Here is an 18779-nt window from a genome sequence, read left to right on the forward strand (position 1 = left end):
AAAATAATTAATAATTGAGAATTTAATTTTTTTTATGATCGAACAATCACCAATAGTCGTCTAACAAACGATAATTGATCAAAAATAATTAATCTGAGCGATAAAAATAAAGATATTTAGTAATTTCATTTAATTTCATCCCAGTTGATTAATGTCTCAAATTAATCATCTTCATTTCATGTCACTCCATATTATCATTTTTCATAAAAACATCCCATATCATATCATCTCATTTCATTTTATTCGTGTCATATTTCATATTAAATTAATCAACTTCATTTCATAATATCTAATTTCATAAAAAAATATAAAAGATTAGGCTGTATGGTACCTTTGCCTTTCTATTTCGAAAAATAATACCACTACTTTTTTTTTTTTTTTTAATTTATTTACGGCCAATGGTTACAGGACCTTATAGCCTATCTTAAATTAATTTTCACGCATGAAGTACGTAAAAATTTACAAGTAGTTATTAAACAAAACAGCATCAAATTGAAGTATTAACATTACTCGTTTGTTTTTAAACATTTCCTATTGTGTTAACAATATATCTATAAATTGGTTTAAAATACAACGGGTTTGATAAAATTTCTTCTATAGTCGGATTTTTAATTAGACGAAGCCAGCTGACAGTAGCTAATGTCACTTTGTGAAATAATGTTGCTATATTTAAAGTAATAGTGATGCGTTCAGTTCTCGTTCAATCACATGAATGAACAATGAGTGTGAAGAGTTAATCATTAATTTCAAACTATAAAAGAATATTATTTATATTTTACAATAAAATTGTATTAAAGTGCTCCAATATATGTTACTAGTAGTATGTAACTACAATCAGTTTTTTTATTTTCATTACATACCTATAATTGTTATATTTTATACATCTATAATTTCAACTATATGATGTATTGGAAATAGGACAGTCTTACAAGCTTCCTCGCAATGTTTTCTTAATGTTTAAAACACTCGGTATTCAGTACAGGTAGATACTATAAGAACATAATATTTCGTCGAAAACTCGTTGGTATGTACATAGCACGCCTAAAATACGAACCCCGTACCCGATATCGGCAATTCGGCACACCAACTATTCACTAGACAATCGAGGCAATTTCATTAATTCAAAAGTTTTTCAATCGTTCACTTTGTCACAACACTATTTTTATTTCATCAAAACCTGACAACACAGTAAACGTCAGTTTACTTCGTCTAATAAAAAATCCGACTATAAGTCCATCCTTACGCCTGTTTGTAAAGGCGAGTCACCCTTAGAAACATCGTCCAGCTCAGACACTAAAATTAATCTATTTAAACTATATTTATGACATTTCATAACAATATGTTTCAGATCAGCGACCTCATTGACACAAAATTGACAGTTTTTGTCCGTTGCTAAACGTAGTTTAAACAAATGAGCAGGAATTCTACAATGACCGAATCTCAATCTATTAATGGTGGTAATGAATTGTCTGGAATTAGCTTCTTTAAATTTGTTATACCAAGGTACATGTGGCGGGGTATTCTGTATCTTTGTATACCATTTCCCTTTTTCTTGGCTTATAGACCTCCAGTGTTCATACCACAGCGTTTTAACATTTTCCGTTATTTTCTGCTGGAAGTCAGTAAACGGTACTTTTGTTACATTAGTGTGGTCTTCGTCACATGCACCTCGCACTGCACAGTCTACAGCTTCATTGCCAAAAATACCACAATGAGCAGGTACCCATTTAAATTGGACATTCTTTCCTCTTTCATTTAAATTTGCCAATATTTCTTTTATTCTATAAATAATATAGTTCATATTAAATCTAAAAGGATCACTTTCTAGTGCTAACAATGAACTTTTGCTATCAGTTAAAATTAAAAAGTCAGAACTATTTACATTATTAATATACAAAAGTGCTGTATAGATAGCGTAGCATTCAGCAGTAAAAATACTGCAGTGACTGTCTAGCTTGAAGCATCTAGATTTCTTCAGTTGTGGATCATAATATGCTGAAGCTACTCTACCTGAACATTTTGATCCATCTGTATATAATTTATAAATATTTATGTTAGGTAAATTGTTAATATATTCAAAAAATTCAACTTTAGACCCAATTTTTTGAGAATCTGTTTCTACAGTCATATTTACAGTGGTATAATTGTTGATTTCATATATAGGCAAAAGGTTAGATCAGTATATATTTTTGAATGTATTTTTGATGCTAAGAGAAATTTGAAGCATCTCTGGTAAATGATCAGACACAAAACTGCTCATATTGATATTAGAACTGCCCATAAAATCAATAGGCAGATCCTTAGGTATTATCCTGTCAATAACAAAAACATTGTCAGTGGCCAATAGCTTCAGACAAAATCTCTGTGCGATCTGAAGACGCCTAAATTTTAACGGCATAATGCATGCTTCAGATTCCAAGGCATTAATTGGAGTTGAGCACATTGCTCCTGTAATAATTCTTAGTGCCTTGTTTTGAATTACATCAAGTTTTCGTAGATATCTAAGATTTGCATTCATGTAAGCTAATGAACTATAATCAAAATGACTCCTGACAATGCTTTTATATAACAGAGACAAAACCTTAGGGTCAGAACCCCAATGAACTCCAGCCAGAGATCGCAGAATGTTTAGTCCTTTGCAGGCATTTCCAATTATGTTATTAATGTGTGTTTGAAATGTCAGTTTTGTATCTAACCAAACACCCAAGAATTTTTTATGTAACAACCAAGACAATGGACTATTGTTGTATAATATAGGTGATATCTCATTTAGGTTGACAACCTTTTTACTGAATAACATTGCCCCACTTTTATTTACACTTATATCTAAATTTAAGCTATTGTAAAAACATTGAATTTGAGACAATCCATTATTCAAATTTCTAATGGCATTGTTAACTTCTTTATTTACACTATATACAACAATATCATCAGCAAACAACAGGCATTTGACAGAGGGGTCTACTAAATATCTGTTTATCTGTGAAGTGTAAATGCCATATAATAAAGGAGAGATTATAGCACCTTGCATTGTGCCTTTATAAACATATCTAGGTCCATGTAGGATATTGTTATATTTGACATACATTAACCGTTCATATAAAAAATTAAATATCCATTTACAGACTTTGCCAGGGACACCAATATCACTAAGAATCTGTTTAAGTAAAGAGGGATTGACATTATCAAATGCACCACTTATATTTTTTTTTTTTTTTTTTTTTTATTGCTTAGATGGGTGGACGAGCTCACAGCCCACCTGGTGTTAAGTGGTTACTGGAGCCCATAGACATCTACAACGTAAATGCGCCACCCACCATGAGATATAAGTTCTAAGGTCTCAGTATAGTTACAACGGCTACCCCACCCTTCGAACCGAAACGCATTACTGCTTCACGGCGGAAATAAGCGGGGTGGTGGTACCTACCCGTGCGGACTCCCAAGAGGTCCTACCACCAGTGATTACGCAAATTATAATTTTGCGGGTTTGATTTTTATTACACGATGTTATTCCTTCACCGTGGAAGTCAATCGTGAACATTTCTTGAGTACGTATTTCATTAGAAAAATTGGTACCCGCCTGCGGGATTTGAACACCGGTGCATCGCTACACACGAATGCACCGGACGTCTTATCCTTTAGGTCACGACGACTTCAAAATATATATCAAGGAAAGTGCAAGCTGTGTATGAATGGCTGTGAAAAGAATTTTTAATATCTGTAACCAGAGACATATAGTTTTCTGCTGCACTTTTACCTCTACGGAAACCAAATTGCTGTTCAGGTAAAATTTTAAATTTTTCACTATAAAATTCTAATCTCAATTTGAGCATGCATTCAAATAGTTTACCTACACAGGATGATAGTGATATTGGTCTGTAAGAATTGTAATCATTTTCAGGTTTATCAGGTTTTAGTACTGGAATAACACACTGTGTTTTCCATGAATCTGGAATCATTTGAGAGGACCATAATAAATTATATATCTTTAATAGTCATTTGGGCATTAGGGTGTAAGTTACTAATTAATTTATAAGGGATGTCATCGAGACCAGGAGTACTGTCTTTTCTAGATTTTAAAGCTATTTTAAACTCATTAATACTAAAAGGGTTTGACAAAAAACAGCCTTCAATATTTCCAGGTGAATTAAAAACTTCATTTAACTTAGTCATGTCTATATACTTCTCCGGTGGAGATATTGGAGCTAGTTTATCTAAATACGAGGTGATCCATTCATCATTCTTAGGTCTATGTTTTAATCCTATCCTTTTAAATTTCCGCATGTAGTTCCAAATAATAGTAACAGGAGTGTATCTATTATAATTCTCACATAATAATTTCCAACCACTCTTCTTTTTTTCATTTAGTAGCTTTTTCTTAATTGCATCCACTCTTTTGTATTGGATGTAATTGTCTATTGAGGGGTGGACTCTGTAGTTTTTTAGAGCTAATCTGGAATTGTTAACAGCTGTGAGACAGTCATTGTCCCACCAGGGAGCTGGACTTTTTCGTTTATAATGAACCTTGTTTATAATTTTAGGTATATTTTCTGATTTTATTCTATTCAATATATTACAAAATTCATTATAAGTTTCTAGGGGATTGTCTGATTGAAATTTTAAATTAAGAAATGACTTTTCACTTGCAGAATGGTATGTTGACCAGTTGGTCTTTCTATAAATGAAGCGCTCTGTTGGCTCACCTATTACATACTTTTCTATGGATGTTTGGATATGTGTGATTGTAGGGAAATGATAACTCCCCATAGGATCGCTATGCACTGTCCATTCACATAAAGGTGCAACATTTGGACTAACACACATTATGTCAATTGCAGATGGGTTGTGATGAACTGTACCTACGGTGGTTGGAGATCCGGAATTTAGAATGCAAAGACTACATTCATCTAACAGATTGAATACATCATTACCTCTGGAATTTGATGAAGCACAACCAAATGCAACATGATGTGCATTCAAGTCGCCAGCCAGGAATACTGGTTTTGGCAGTTTATTGATAATAGTTTTTAAAGTTTTGTATTGCAACCGTCCACCTCTAGGAGGACTATATGCACACAACAAGGATAAATTTGCATTCTTGGTTTTTAGAACAACTGCAGCTGTTTGTAAATATTCATGGTAAGGTGTACAAATCACCTGATATTTAAATGTGTCTTTTAATAAAATTGCTACACCGCCATGACCATTGGGTCCATTTTGAAGAACAATATTGTATTCAGGTATATTGAAGGGACTGTTTTCTCTCAGCCATGTTTCGTTTAACATACAGATATCAATATCATACTCAGAAAGAAAGTTAATCAATAAAGGTTTTTTGTTACGCACACTTTGAATGTTAAATTGAGCAATTGTTAGAAAAGATTTTAAATTACTCTGTAAATTGTTAAAACTAAAATTTGCCATTGTCTAGACTAGGTTTTTTAAAAATATTTCCTTTATTTTATTAATTGTTATGTTATCATCATTAGATGAGTTCGCTAAAGTAACTAGTGATCTTACAATAGCGTTTAATATAATGTCGTTGTTGGCAATTTGTTCTTTGTTCATTATAATATTATCTTTCTTGTTAAATGAATTGCTATTGTTATTTACAATAGGTTTTTCTTTAGTTTTTAAAGGTGGGAAGTTTTTATCGTTACTTGTTATTGATGCAAATGTACTGTTTTTGGGAATTTCTGACCATTTTAATTCAATTTTTTTCTTTTTTATAGGGCAGTCCCGGGATACAGCTAGATGTCCCCCACCACAATTAATACATACTAAAATGTCAGACACACACTCTTTGTAATGGTGATCTCCTGCACAATATGAACACATTTGCTTACTGCGACATACTTTGGCGGAATGATTAAATTTGAAACATTTGAAGCACTGTATTAGAGGTGAAATATATGTCTGTACTTCGCAGCGAAACAAGTTGAGATACACATAACGGAGTAATGTAGTTGTTGAAAAAGTTATAGCCACAGAGCTCATAGGCATTAACTTCTTGTCTGCATTTCTTTTCATAAACCTCTTAATAGATATGATTTCAGCATCGCTACTAATATTTTTATAGATGTCTTCGTTGGATAAGTCTGTAGGCACAAATTTAATCACACCCACCTTCTCTACTAAGTGAGCAGGTATAAAGGCGCGGAATTTGTGCTTGCTGAGAAAGTTGTCCAGTTTGATAAAGCTATTAGCATCTGCAGCTTTTTGGAAATTCACACCAATTTTATATGCATTAATTCGTGAAACACATGTAATGCCTTTGACATTTTCATTTAATAAACTTGTTAATTTTATTGGATTTTTATTTCCGAGTTTTTCTTTTTCCTTTGACTCCACATAAACGGTATAGTTTGCAGAGTCGTTTTCCAAGAACAATCTAGTGTAGTTCGTTTTAAAATATATTTTATATTTATCTTCTTCAAAACTATTACTTACATCTTTGGTGTTAGCGTATTTTCTTTTCTTTTTGTCTGAATGCTCTTCCCCGTCACTATGCTGTCCCATTTTATTAAATGGGACGCAGAGCGTCAAAACTTAAATTTATTAACTTAGATATCAGATGAAAATAATTTAAATTCAAATACGAAATTAAAAAAGCGCGCCTTGTTTGACTTCCCGCCAAAAAGTCAATACCACTACTACTATAGCAGTGCTGCCAACTCTACCAACTTTTCGGTAGATCTACCAACTTTTAGTGTCGTAATCAAACCTACCACTTTATCTACCAACTTTTGAAGTTTTCAAAAAGATCAAATCAAACCTCCATGAAAATAATATTGAAATATATATTTATTTTATTTTTCGTAATCTTTCTCTTGCTTTTTTACCCTTTGATGGATTCATCGAATTTACTCGAAAATAGAGGGCGTTACAGGTTGATGTACAGGCATAGAGTTACTAAGGTACTTATCAACTCCATGTGTACTGGTTGCGCGCGGATTAGTAATAGGATGCTAATGAATTATTGGGATGGCGCCACCTTTGGAGTTTGTTAGTTACTAATTACCGCGACTATCCAAAGCGTGGTTCTACCCGATCGATCACGCTTTACCGCTAGCTGCCTAGATGGCGGCACTTGCATATTATGTGGTGCTTGTGCTTACGAAAAGCTACGTGAGCTTCGTCACCCCCCCCGCAGCCCGCGTGCTTCCATCGCCGACGCCCGCACAACAGTCACTGGCAAGGTCTACAGGTGAGTGCAAGTTCTTTTAATTTATTGCCATTTTATTGCTGCTTCCGTGTAATCATTCGCCCGCCCGCTCGCTTATGTGTATTTAATTTATATCTTTAGTTTGATTACTAGCTTTTGTTTACCGCTATATAGTTTTACCGCTCCGCTAATTATAAGTGACAAACATTTGTCACATACCGCTTAGGACGGCTATTTACACGCCTTTCTACAACCCCGCTATATATGCTCCCGCCGCAGGAGGGCTATTTACACGCCCCCTTGCTACCCCATAGTTTGGTCCTGCGAGCCTGGATTAGATCCAGCTTAAATTTTAATTAGAATTAGAATTAATTTATGATTACCCCATTCGCCATTTTGTTACAGTATTGTATTGTATGTAAAAGTTAATTACATTCATCGCTATTAATAATAACTCGTAACCGCATATTGAATTATATTTATTAACGTAGTTCATTTAGTGTTATTTTTTAGTCAGTTATTTCATAACTTCATTATGGAAAATAGACAACTAAAGAAACTTATCGCGAAGAATAATTTAGTATTTGCACAAATTAATGATTTATATAATAAATCAAAAAATATTTCGGAGTTTGATTCGGAATTAATCGAAACTTTTCTTGCCGAATCAGAATCGATTGATGAAATGCGTGTTAGATTTGAAAGCAATTTGGATGATATCAATGATTTAAATTTAAAGCAAAACCCCGAAGTTGAGCCTGAATACGCAGCTTTATCGTCTTTTGACACGTTATATAATTACGTAAGACGCGCTCGTAACAAAATTACAATTGGTGATTCGTCAAATGTAATGAGAACTACCGCCGCCATAAATATAACATTGCCAACAATTTCACTTCCTTCCTTTGACGGACGCTCTCTTGAAGGATGGGAAACATTTTACCAGGCTTTTAAAGCTAACATTCACGATAACCCGCAACTGTCTGATGCGCAACGTGTGCAGTATTTAATGGGCAAATTAACACATAGTGCATTAAAGTTAACCGCTGGTATAATACCCACAGGTGAAACTTATAATATTATTTGGTCGAATCTAATTAGTAAATATCAGGATAAACGAGCTTTAGGATGTCATTATCTGAATAATATATTAGATTTAAAAAATTGTTCACCTACCGCAAATAGTTTAAATATGTTCATTGAAAAAATTTCATCTTCGATTGCCGCTTTAAAACAATTAAATTTACTTGATTTGACTGATTTTATTTTATTACAATGCTCACTGAGAAGGTTGGATCCTCAAACTTTACATTCGTTTGAAGCATCGGTTCGTGGTATTGAAATACCCACAACTGAAATGTTTATTAAATTCATACAGGATCAGATAAAAATATTAGAACGCTCTGCACCGAAGTGTAACATAGAGAAATCTAAAAATCACAAATCGTTTATTTCTAGTAGTTATAATGACCCAGTCCGCACTGAAAGGGTTAACAAACCGGTTTCGTTATCTACGTGCGATCTTTGCTCGAGCTCGCACCACACGCAGTTATATCGTTGTAATGAATTTAAAAATATGATTTCACCGCAAGCACGTTATGATTTTATTAAATCGCACAAGGGTTGCATTAATTGTTTAAGCTTATCGCATACATTAAAAGCATGTCAATCAAAGTTAACATGCAATAATTGTAAGAAATATCATCATACTTTGTTGTGTTTTGGTAATAAACGGGCGAATCGAAAAAGTAAAAGCGTACCCAGTCCATCGGATGACTACGCTGATATGGACAGGCAGGTCAGTCGGTCGCAGGTACATGGAATTCCGAGTGATGCCGCGCGGCCCGATTACGGTCGGTCCCAGGTTCAATCTCAACCTGTTGTTCAGAGTTACGATCATCATGATGCCGCTTCGAATACTTGTTTACACTCTAACAGAACGATACAACAACAAAATAATACGACCGCTACCACGTTGACTCACAGTTCGGAAATAAAATCGAATAGTAATATTTTATTATCAACCGCTCAAATATACGCTCACTCGAATAAAGGGGAACGTAAAATAGTTAGATCTTTAATAGATAATGGTTCCCAAAATAATTTAATAACTGTTAATTGTTGTAAATTACTTAAATTACCGATTATACCTTTAAATAATTCTTATATTAGAGGTATTGGATTAACCGCTCGCCCGATTCACGGATATGTTTATTTAAATATTGAATCTAGATTTTCTCCTAATAAATATTATATTCACGCTTTAGTAGTAGACTGTATTACAGATAAATTACCCGCTTATTTTATAAATTCCTCAAATATGAATCATATACGTAATTTACCGCTTGCCGATTCAAATTGGAACGTTCCAGGTGTGATTGATATGGTGTTAGGTGCTCAGTTATTTCCATATATATACTTAGGTAATCGTATAGATACCGGCTCACTAGCGCCACCTGCCGTAGAAACAACCTTCGGTTATGTTCTTATGGGTGACGTACCTGAAGTGAGTTACACCGGCATTATGAAACCGCAACATGATAATTTTTCTGTTATAAATGATAATAATACCTCTTTGTGACTATCTAGTACAGTTTATATTGATAATCCACCCGCTTTCGAAAATACTAAAATTCATTCTGCATTCACTTTAAATAAAACTTTTTCATCTATAACGCATAAAGACCTTGAGTCATTTTTACATAAATTTTGGGAATTAGAGGAGATTCCTCATGAGCGTCATCTTAGCCCTGAGGAAGCCGAGTGTGAAAACAAATATATTTCTACAATTACCCGCGATAATGATGGCCGATATACGGTTGAGTTACCATTTAGTAGAAATCCCGCTGACCTTGGCAAGTCTTATACTGTTGCTCACCGCCGTTTTCTTTCGCTCGAACGTAAATTTGTTCAATTACCCTCACTCCGCGATGATTACGATATCGTTATACAGGATTACATTAGTAAAGGTTATTTAACTGAAATTAACGACACCGCTAAGGAAACCGATAACGGTTATTATATACCGCACCATGCAGTTATCCGTCCAAGCAAGACTACCACTAAACTACGTGTAGTTCTTGATGCTAGTGCTAGAACATCTAGTGGACTGTCACTTAATGACGTCTTGCATACTGGTCCAAATTTACAGGCAGACTTATTTTTGCTATTGCTACGCTTTCGTTTGTTCCCTGTGGCACTGTGCGCTGATGTGGAACAAATGTACTTACGCATTAGGGTGACCACAGACCACCATAAATATTTAAAAATATTGTACCGCTTTAAAAATGATAAACTTCGCATTTTCGCTTTTAACTGTCTGCCCTTTGGTTTAAAGTCATCACCTTATTTAGCAATGCGTACTATACGTCAATTAGCATCAGAAGAATGTTATCGTTATCCGGAAGCCGCTAGTGTAGCTGAGTCTCAATTATATATGGATGATCTCGTCACATCCCTACACGAAGATATTTCAGCTATCAAACTATCGAAACAACTAATTTCACTCTTTAAATCAGGAGGTTTTAATTTAACAAAATGGGCAAGTAACTCCACTGCCTTTCTTAATAGCCTTCCAGAAACGCACCGCTCTTCTGTAAGCTTCTCTGATGATGCTAATAATACCATGAAAGTTTTAGGCCTTGCATGGCTTCCCGCTAATGACTCATTTTTTATGACGAGCTCAAACACTAACGAAAAGTGCACTAAAAGAACAATATTATCTTTAGTCGCACGCTTGTTCGACGTGCTTGGTTTAGTTGCTCCAGTTATACTGTTCGCTAAATTGCTTATTAAGGAACTCTGGAATTCTAAAATAGACTGGGATGATACACCTCCAGATACAATTATTTACCGCTACTCTTCACTAGTGAAAGAGCTTCCATTGCTTTCAACTATAGCAATACCGCGCCATATTGGAGTTTCCAAAGACTGTGAAGTAAATATTGTTGCATTTTGTGATGCAAGCTTGAACGCTTACGGTTGCGTTGTTTATTTACACATTACAGATCCCACAGGAAATATTACTTTAAGATTATTGTGCTCAAAATCAAAGGTTTCTCCGGTTAAGATAACTACATTAGCTCGCCTTGAGCTTTGTGCCGCTCTTGTTTTGTCAAAATTAGTTAAACTTATTTATAACGCTTATAATTCTTTACATCCTATCACCGCTATATACGCTTTCTCAGATTCTACAATTGCTCTTTCTTGGATTAAATCTTCCCCGCATAGATGGTCAATATTTGTAGGAAACCGCATCGCTCAAATTCAGGAGAATTTATCACCTGACCGCTTTTTTCATATTAATGGTAAGGAAAATCCTAGCGATTGTGTGTCACGAGGTCTTTTACCGTCACAAATGATTAATAACTCGCTTTGGTGGCAGGGTCCTTCTTGGGCCTGCTATCCTATTTCACAATGGCCTATTGAACCTTTTGTACCTTGTAAATCTGGAAGTGACATACCTGAAATGAAAAAATCTGTAACACTTACCGCTTTAACTGTTGTCGAAGATTCCCCAATATATCAACTTGGGTTGAGAATTTCGTCATGGTCAAAACTTCTTCGCTGTGTTGTTTATGTACTTCGATTTATAAGAAAATTACCGCGAAACAAGTTTGTAACCGCATTCGATTTAAATACTGCTGAGAAAGCTATTATTCGAGCTCTTCAAGCTAAATATTTTGGTCATGATATTGCCAGCATTAGAAAATTAGATTTACCTTCGAAAAATATTCGTAAACTTAGTCCATTTATTGACGAAGATGGAATTTTGCGTATTCAGGGTAGACTTTCGAGCTCTGATTTACCGTTTGAAACGCAACACCCCGCTTTATTGCCAAAACACGATCACATAATAAATATTATTGTTGATTATTTTCATAATACAAACTTGCACACCGGTCCGGACCTTTTGATGTCCATTATTCGTCAACGCTTTTGGATATTGTCCGCTAGAAACGTTATAAGAAAAAGAGTGCATATGTGTAAATCATGTTTTCGTGTATCACCTTCACACCCAACTCCCATGATGGCTGACCTTCCGTCAAGCCGTGTAATGGAGGCCAAAGCTTTCTGTCACACAGGAGTAGATTACGCGGGCCCATTTAAGATAACGCTTGTACGCAAACGTGGTCATCATTCACAAAAGGCTTACATTTGCCTGTTCGTATGCTTAACGACAAAGGCTATACATATTGAGTTAGCCTCGGATTTGTCAACGGACTCATTTCTTGCCGCTTTCAAACGTTTTATATCTCGTCGAGGTCCAGTTTCTTTCATGTATTCAGATAATGGCACTAATTTTGTTGGCGCAAAGGCTCAGTTAGATGAAATGTACAAACTTCTAGTTTCAAATAATTTTATATCCGCATGGAATGATGAATTAACTAAATACCGAATCATTTGGAAGATGATCCCACCTCGGGCTCCACATTTTGGAGGTTTATGGGAATCAAACATTAAATCCGTTAAAACCCATTTAAATAGAGTAATAGGCGCACAAATTCTCACTTACGAAGAGATGTTAACTGTGTTGAATCAAATAGAATGTCTTATGAATTCCAGACCTTTATGTCTTTTATCCGCAGATCCCAACCCCGAAATTCTCACACTCGCACATTTTTTGTTGTCCACTCCTTTGCAGTATTTACCCGCGTCTGAATTGTCCGCAAATCAGATGAGTCTAACTAATCGCAAAGCGTTGTTAGTTTGGTTAATTCCTATTGGAGGAAATGGAGATTAGAGTACCTGCATACGTTGCAAGTCAGACAGAAGTGGTGTACATCAGATAACCCCGTGAAGGTTGGGACAGTAGTTCTTATTCATCAAGATGACATTCCACCGCTCCGCTGGCCACTTGGCGTTATACAAGAGGTGTATCCAGGTGCCGATAACATTATACGCGTTGCTTTGGTAAAAACGAAATCTGGATTTCTTAAACGTCCAGTTGTAAAATTATATCCGCTACCGCTAGAATAAATTAGAGTACCGCATGTCATCAACCGCTTCAACTCTACTCGTAAACATTCATGATGGCTTATTATTAATTAAAATTTGTTTCTTTTCAAATAACTTCCCGCTATTTAAGCTTTATGTTTCCTATCTTAGTATCTTTATATATTTTTGAAAGTCCAGCGAACTTTCAAGGCGGGCAGGATGGTTGCGCGCGGATTAGTAATAGGATGCTAATGAATTATTGGGATGGCGCCACCTTTGGAGTTTGTTAGTTACTAATTACCGCGACTATCCAAAGCGTGGTTCTACCCGATCGATCACGCTTTACCGCTAGCTGCCTAGATGGCGGCACTTGCATATTATGTGGTGCTTGTGCTTACGAAAAGCTACGTGAGCTTCGTCACCCCCCCCGCAGCCCGCGTGCTTCCATCGCCGACGCCCGCACAACAGTCACTGGCAAGGTCTACAGGTGAGTGCAAGTTCTTTTAATTTATTGCCATTTTATTGCTGCTTCCGTGTAATCATTCGCCCGCCCGCTCGCTTATGTGTATTTAATTTATATCTTTAGTTTGATTACTAGCTTTTGTTTACCGCTATATAGTTTTACCGCTCCGCTAATTATAAGTGACAAACATTTGTCACATACCGCTTAGGACGGCTATTTACACGCCTTTCTACAACCCCGCTATATATGCTCCCGCCGCAGGAGGGCTATTTACACGCCCCCTTGCTACCCCATGTACAGTCATATTATCATGGCGGCTTAGTAAAAAATAAAAAAAACAAACATCATGGCGGCGTTAGATCTTAAAACTCTTTCTACATACGATTTGTACATATCTGTGTTTACACTATATATCTAACACGATTCAATTAACAAATAACTGATTGTAATTTTTAAAACGTTTCAATTGGACACTATCAAAATGAGTGAAAGTGAAAGTGAAAACTGTTGGAGTTAATGGATATAGAAACTCCTTATCAAAAACATATACATAGAAAGAAGTGACAAGAGTTGTCATAATAAGTGAAGTGAAGAAATGTCTGTCACTTCGTGAAGTATAATAAAATAAGAAAACTGTGATTTCGATAATAAATTCTAAAAAATCGACGTAACTAATACTAATATATAAAAGTGTGTTAGTAGGTATATTATTTCGTAACTGCCTGCACTCTGCTACCAAGAACATTAAATCATATCAGGTTACGGACCCGCACTACGAAAATGGAAGGTATCACAGGAAAGCTTCAGATCGGCCTCCTAGATGGAAAAAATTGGGACACCTGGAAATACAAAGCCTTATGCTTACTACGCACCGTACCGTCGGCCCTAGAAGTAGTTGAAGGATCGTTCCAGGAGCCTACTCGTCCACCTACCGGATGCGGCGATGCTGAATTGGCGGCTTATCAACAACAAAAAGATAAGTTTGATAAAGCTGATGCCAGCGCTATCCTAATACTTACCACCAATATGCAAGAAGACACACTTCGAAAAGTGATGCGGTTCACTAATGTACGTGATGTCTGGTTAGAGCTCCACAGGCTGTTCGACGGAACAAATGAGGACAAAACCTACAACCTGTGTATGAGTTTCTTCAGCTTTAAGAAGGATCAAGCAGACGACATAGCCACCCACATGTCAAAATTAAAGAACATCTGGACTGAACTGAATCAAGAACTCAAGAAGGACAGTAACCAAGAGCTACCCGAACTGCTACTTGTTTGTAAGATACTGGACACACTTGATGATTCATACTTCAGCTTCAGAAGTAGTTGGCTCCTCCTGCCCAAATCCAACCGTACTGTAGAAAGCCTAACTAGTCATCTCTGCACATTTGAAAGGGCACTGCAAGGTAACAACGTACCTTTGCATCATTCGGAAGCCCTGGTTTCGAATATGGAGAAGAAGAAGGACAAGAAGCTTAAATGCAACTACTGCCTAGGTATTGGCCACAGAGTACGCAACTGTCAAAAATGGATCCGTGACGGTAGACCTCCTAAGAGCCAAAATCCGACCCAGACAGCAACGCCTTCTACTTCAAAGACCGCTAATTTGCTACTCATGTCTTTAGAAGACAACGAAATCTTCACAGTTTCACGGGACAACGAGAACTGGTACATAGATAATGGTGCAACAAGCCACGTCACCAACAGAGCTGATATTTTCCAAACCTACGATCATTTCAATGAGAACTACACTGTTACAACGGCCGCTGGCAATGAAGTCCGTGCCAAAGGCAAAGGAACAGTACAGCTCAGAGGATATGTTAACGGGAAACAAATCGACATCAGTCTGCAAGACGTCTGGTACGTTCCGGCCATAAGTAAGAACCTCTTCTCCGTACTCGCACTTCACGACCGAGTCCCGAATAGCACCTTTTCATCCAGGACAACTGAATGCAACGTCATTGTCAACGGGAAAGTGTGCTTAATAGGAAAGAGACAAAAACAAGGTGGCTTATATCGACTGGAAGTAAAACCCGTACTGCCAGAAAAACCACCCGAAGTCTTTGCAACTACAGCAACGATGCAACTTTACCACGAGAGACTCGCTCACCAACATAAAAGACACGTAAGAGCGACGATCCAACGGGAACTAGGTCTAATCCTGCCGATGGATAAAGATACCTGTGAAGGCTGCATCTTTGGAAAGGCGCATCGACTTAAATTCGGTACAAGAACCCGAGCTACCGCGCCCGGAGAAATCGTACACACTGACGTTTGCGGACCGTTTCAACCTAGCTTCTCAAACTATAAGTACTACGTTCTGTTCAAAGACGACTTTACTGGCTACCGTATGGTGTACTTCATACGCAAGAAGTCCGAGGTCAAAGACAAATTAGTTTTGATGATCGCTCAAACTAAAACAGTCGGACACACCATAAAGTGCCTTCTAAGCGACAACGGCGGTGAATTTGACAACGCGTCCATAAAAAATGTTTTAGACACACATGGAATAGCACAGCGACTTGTCACCCCGTATACACCTGAACAAAACGGAGTAAGCGAAAGGGAGAACAGAACCCTAGTTGAGACAGCAAGATCAATGATGTACGCTCATGAGCCATTACCGCAAGTGCTATGGGCAGAGCTCATTAATACCGCCGCATACATACTGAACAGAACAGGTCCCACAAGTTCAGATAAATCTCCGCATGAACTTTGGTATGGAAAGAAACCTATTATTAAACATCTCCGAATAATAGGCTCAATCGCATACGTCCATATTCCAAAGCAGAAGCGTAGAAAACTCGACAAAAAGGCAATAAAAGGTCGACTTATTGGGTACGACGAAGATTGCTACCGTATCTGGGTCACAGACGGAAAACACTCGACGCTCGTCCGCTCTCGTGACGTAATCTTCGATGAGAAACCTCTTCCCATCTGTAACAGTGAAATTCCTAAAACAGAAGTTGAGACAAGAGAATACCCGATTACCATAACGCCAAATACGAACTTAGAAAGAGAAGTTGCAATTCCAGAGCAAACACACGTTCACGAGGGAGATACAACTACCGAAACAATCTCCAACGACCATGATCATGTTCTCGAGGGAGAAGAATCGGATCAAGTCCTCTACGAAGACCATGACCATGAAGACGAAACGACAGTTCCAGAAGAATTATTTTATGATGCTGAACCACCGCCAACCGGCTATAATCTTAGAGATCGCTCACTGATTCGACGTCCTGAGAGACTAAGAGATTACGTCTGTATCACTGAAACATTCCCAAATAATTTCGCAGACGCTATGAAAAGGGACGATCGCGAAGAATGGCAAAGGGCAATGGGTAGCGAATTGAAATCCTTCGAAGACCTGAACGTTTGGACGCCGTGTGCATTGCCAAAAGGACGAAAAGCACTTCCCTGCAAATGGGTTTTACGGATCAAACGAAATCCAGATGGCACGATCGACAAATACAAGGCTCGACTTGTCGTAAAAGGGTACAGACAAAGGAAAGGAGTAGACTATGACCAGACCTTCAGTCCTGTCGCACGCCTGACTACTGTACGAGCACTACTCAGTGTTAGCGCGCATGAAAACTTACATCTGGTCCAATTCGACGTTTGCACAGCCTTTCTGAACGGAAAGCTCGAGGAAGAAATATACGTTCAACCGCCAGAAGGGTGTAACCTCACGGAAGGAACGTCTACCGTTTTCAAGCTTAACCGTAGCCTGTACGGACTTAAACAAGCACCAAGGTGCTGGAACTCGTGCTTTCAAGAGATCCTATTGGATATGAACTTCAAACAGTCCGAAGCTGATTGCTGCTTATATTCAAGAGAAGTTAACGGGAAGAAACTACTGATCACGTTGTACGTCGATGACGGATTAGTAGCTGCCACTGATGAAGACACGGCTAACGCTTTCTTAGAAGATTTGAAGAAGAGACTGCGCATAACGACGAAACCAGCGACATATTATCTTGGTCTTCAAATCCATCGAGGAAAGGATGGCTCCATCTTCATCAACCAAGAGGCATACGCGAAAAAGGTATTAGACCGCTTTCAAATGAGTGACTGTAATCCCGTTTCCACACCGATTGAGAGAGAGGCTATTCAAGAAGGGAAAGAAGAAACGGAAGCTTCCTGTTTCCCATATAGAGAAGCTGTCGGTGCTCTGGCATACTTAATGGTTGGTACTCGCCCTGACATTGCTTATGCCATCGGAGTTGTCTCAAGAAAGTTGGAGAAACCTGTAAAGACAGATTGGCTCAAGGTAAAACGTATCTTGCGCTACATCAAAGGTACCTTTTCGCATGGGATCTCATATAAAGCTGGTCTCAAACCTGGAATCCTAGAAGGATTTAGCGACGCCGACCACGGAGGTGATCCAGAAACCGGACGTTCCACAACGGGAGTGATCTGTCGCTATTCTGGAGGCACAGTTTCATGGATCAGTCAGCGACAAACATCGGTCGCTATCTCCACTACAGAAGCCGAAATTGTGGCAGCTAGTGAAGCTGGCAGAGAACTAATGTGGCTTGCTAGACTATACCAGGCATTGACTACAATTGCGGACGTACCGGTTCTGCATGTGGACAATGAAGCTGCTGTTCGTCTTGCTCACAACCCCGAGTTTCACAAGAGAACGAAGCATATCCGGCTCAGACATTTCTACGTCAGAGAATTGGTAACTGAGGGTATCTGCAACGTTGTACGGATCGGAACAAAGGATCAAGTCGCAGACATCCTTACCAAATCACTACCTCGTACGTCATATGCAGTTCTACGCCAGGCACTAGGACTGTGTACTATGTAAATGTTTAGGGAAAGTGTTGGAGTTAATGGATATAGAAACTCCTTATCAAAAACATATACATAGAAAGAAGTGACAAGAGTTGTCATAATAAGTGAAGTGAAGAAATGTCTGTCACTTCGTGAAGTATAATAAAATAAGAAAACTGTGATTTCGATAATAAATTCTAAAAAATCGACGTAACTAATACTAATATATAAAAGTGTGTTAGTAGGTATATTATTTCGTAACTGCCTGCACTCTGCTACCAAGAACATTAAATCATATCAAAAACGAAGAAAATTCTCCTTCTCGAAAATTAAAAAAGATGCATTACAATCAAAAATATTCTCAACTATGGGAAAAAGAAGAATATTAGCGGCCTGTAATTCTGTTTTATCATTGGATTTCTAATAAAAA

The 18779-nt window shown here is 37.4% G+C and overlaps 1 long non-coding RNA gene across 3 annotated transcripts; it reads left to right on the top strand.

Moving 5' to 3' along the window:
* The first annotated feature begins 586 nt into the window (after nt 1-586).
* Nucleotides 587-6308, top strand: LOC149501066 (uncharacterized). 3 transcript variants are annotated; one of them, XR_016324425.1, is made up of 4 exons: nt 587-1457; nt 3643-3784; nt 4839-5139; nt 5733-6308. It is a non-coding gene; the product is annotated as an uncharacterized LOC149501066 (long non-coding RNA). The 3 variants fall into 3 exon arrangements; XR_016324426.1 differs by lacking the exon at nt 3643-3784 and having other exon boundaries at nt 587-1719; nt 4839-5240; XR_016324424.1 differs by lacking the exon at nt 3643-3784 and having other exon boundaries at nt 587-1719.
* The last annotated feature ends 12471 nt before the right edge of the window (nt 6309-18779 follow it).

This window comes from Bombyx mandarina, chromosome 17 (assembly GCF_030267445.1).
Source record: "Bombyx mandarina strain Sakado chromosome 17, ASM3026744v2".
Taxonomy (NCBI): Eukaryota; Metazoa; Arthropoda; class Insecta; order Lepidoptera; family Bombycidae; genus Bombyx; species Bombyx mandarina.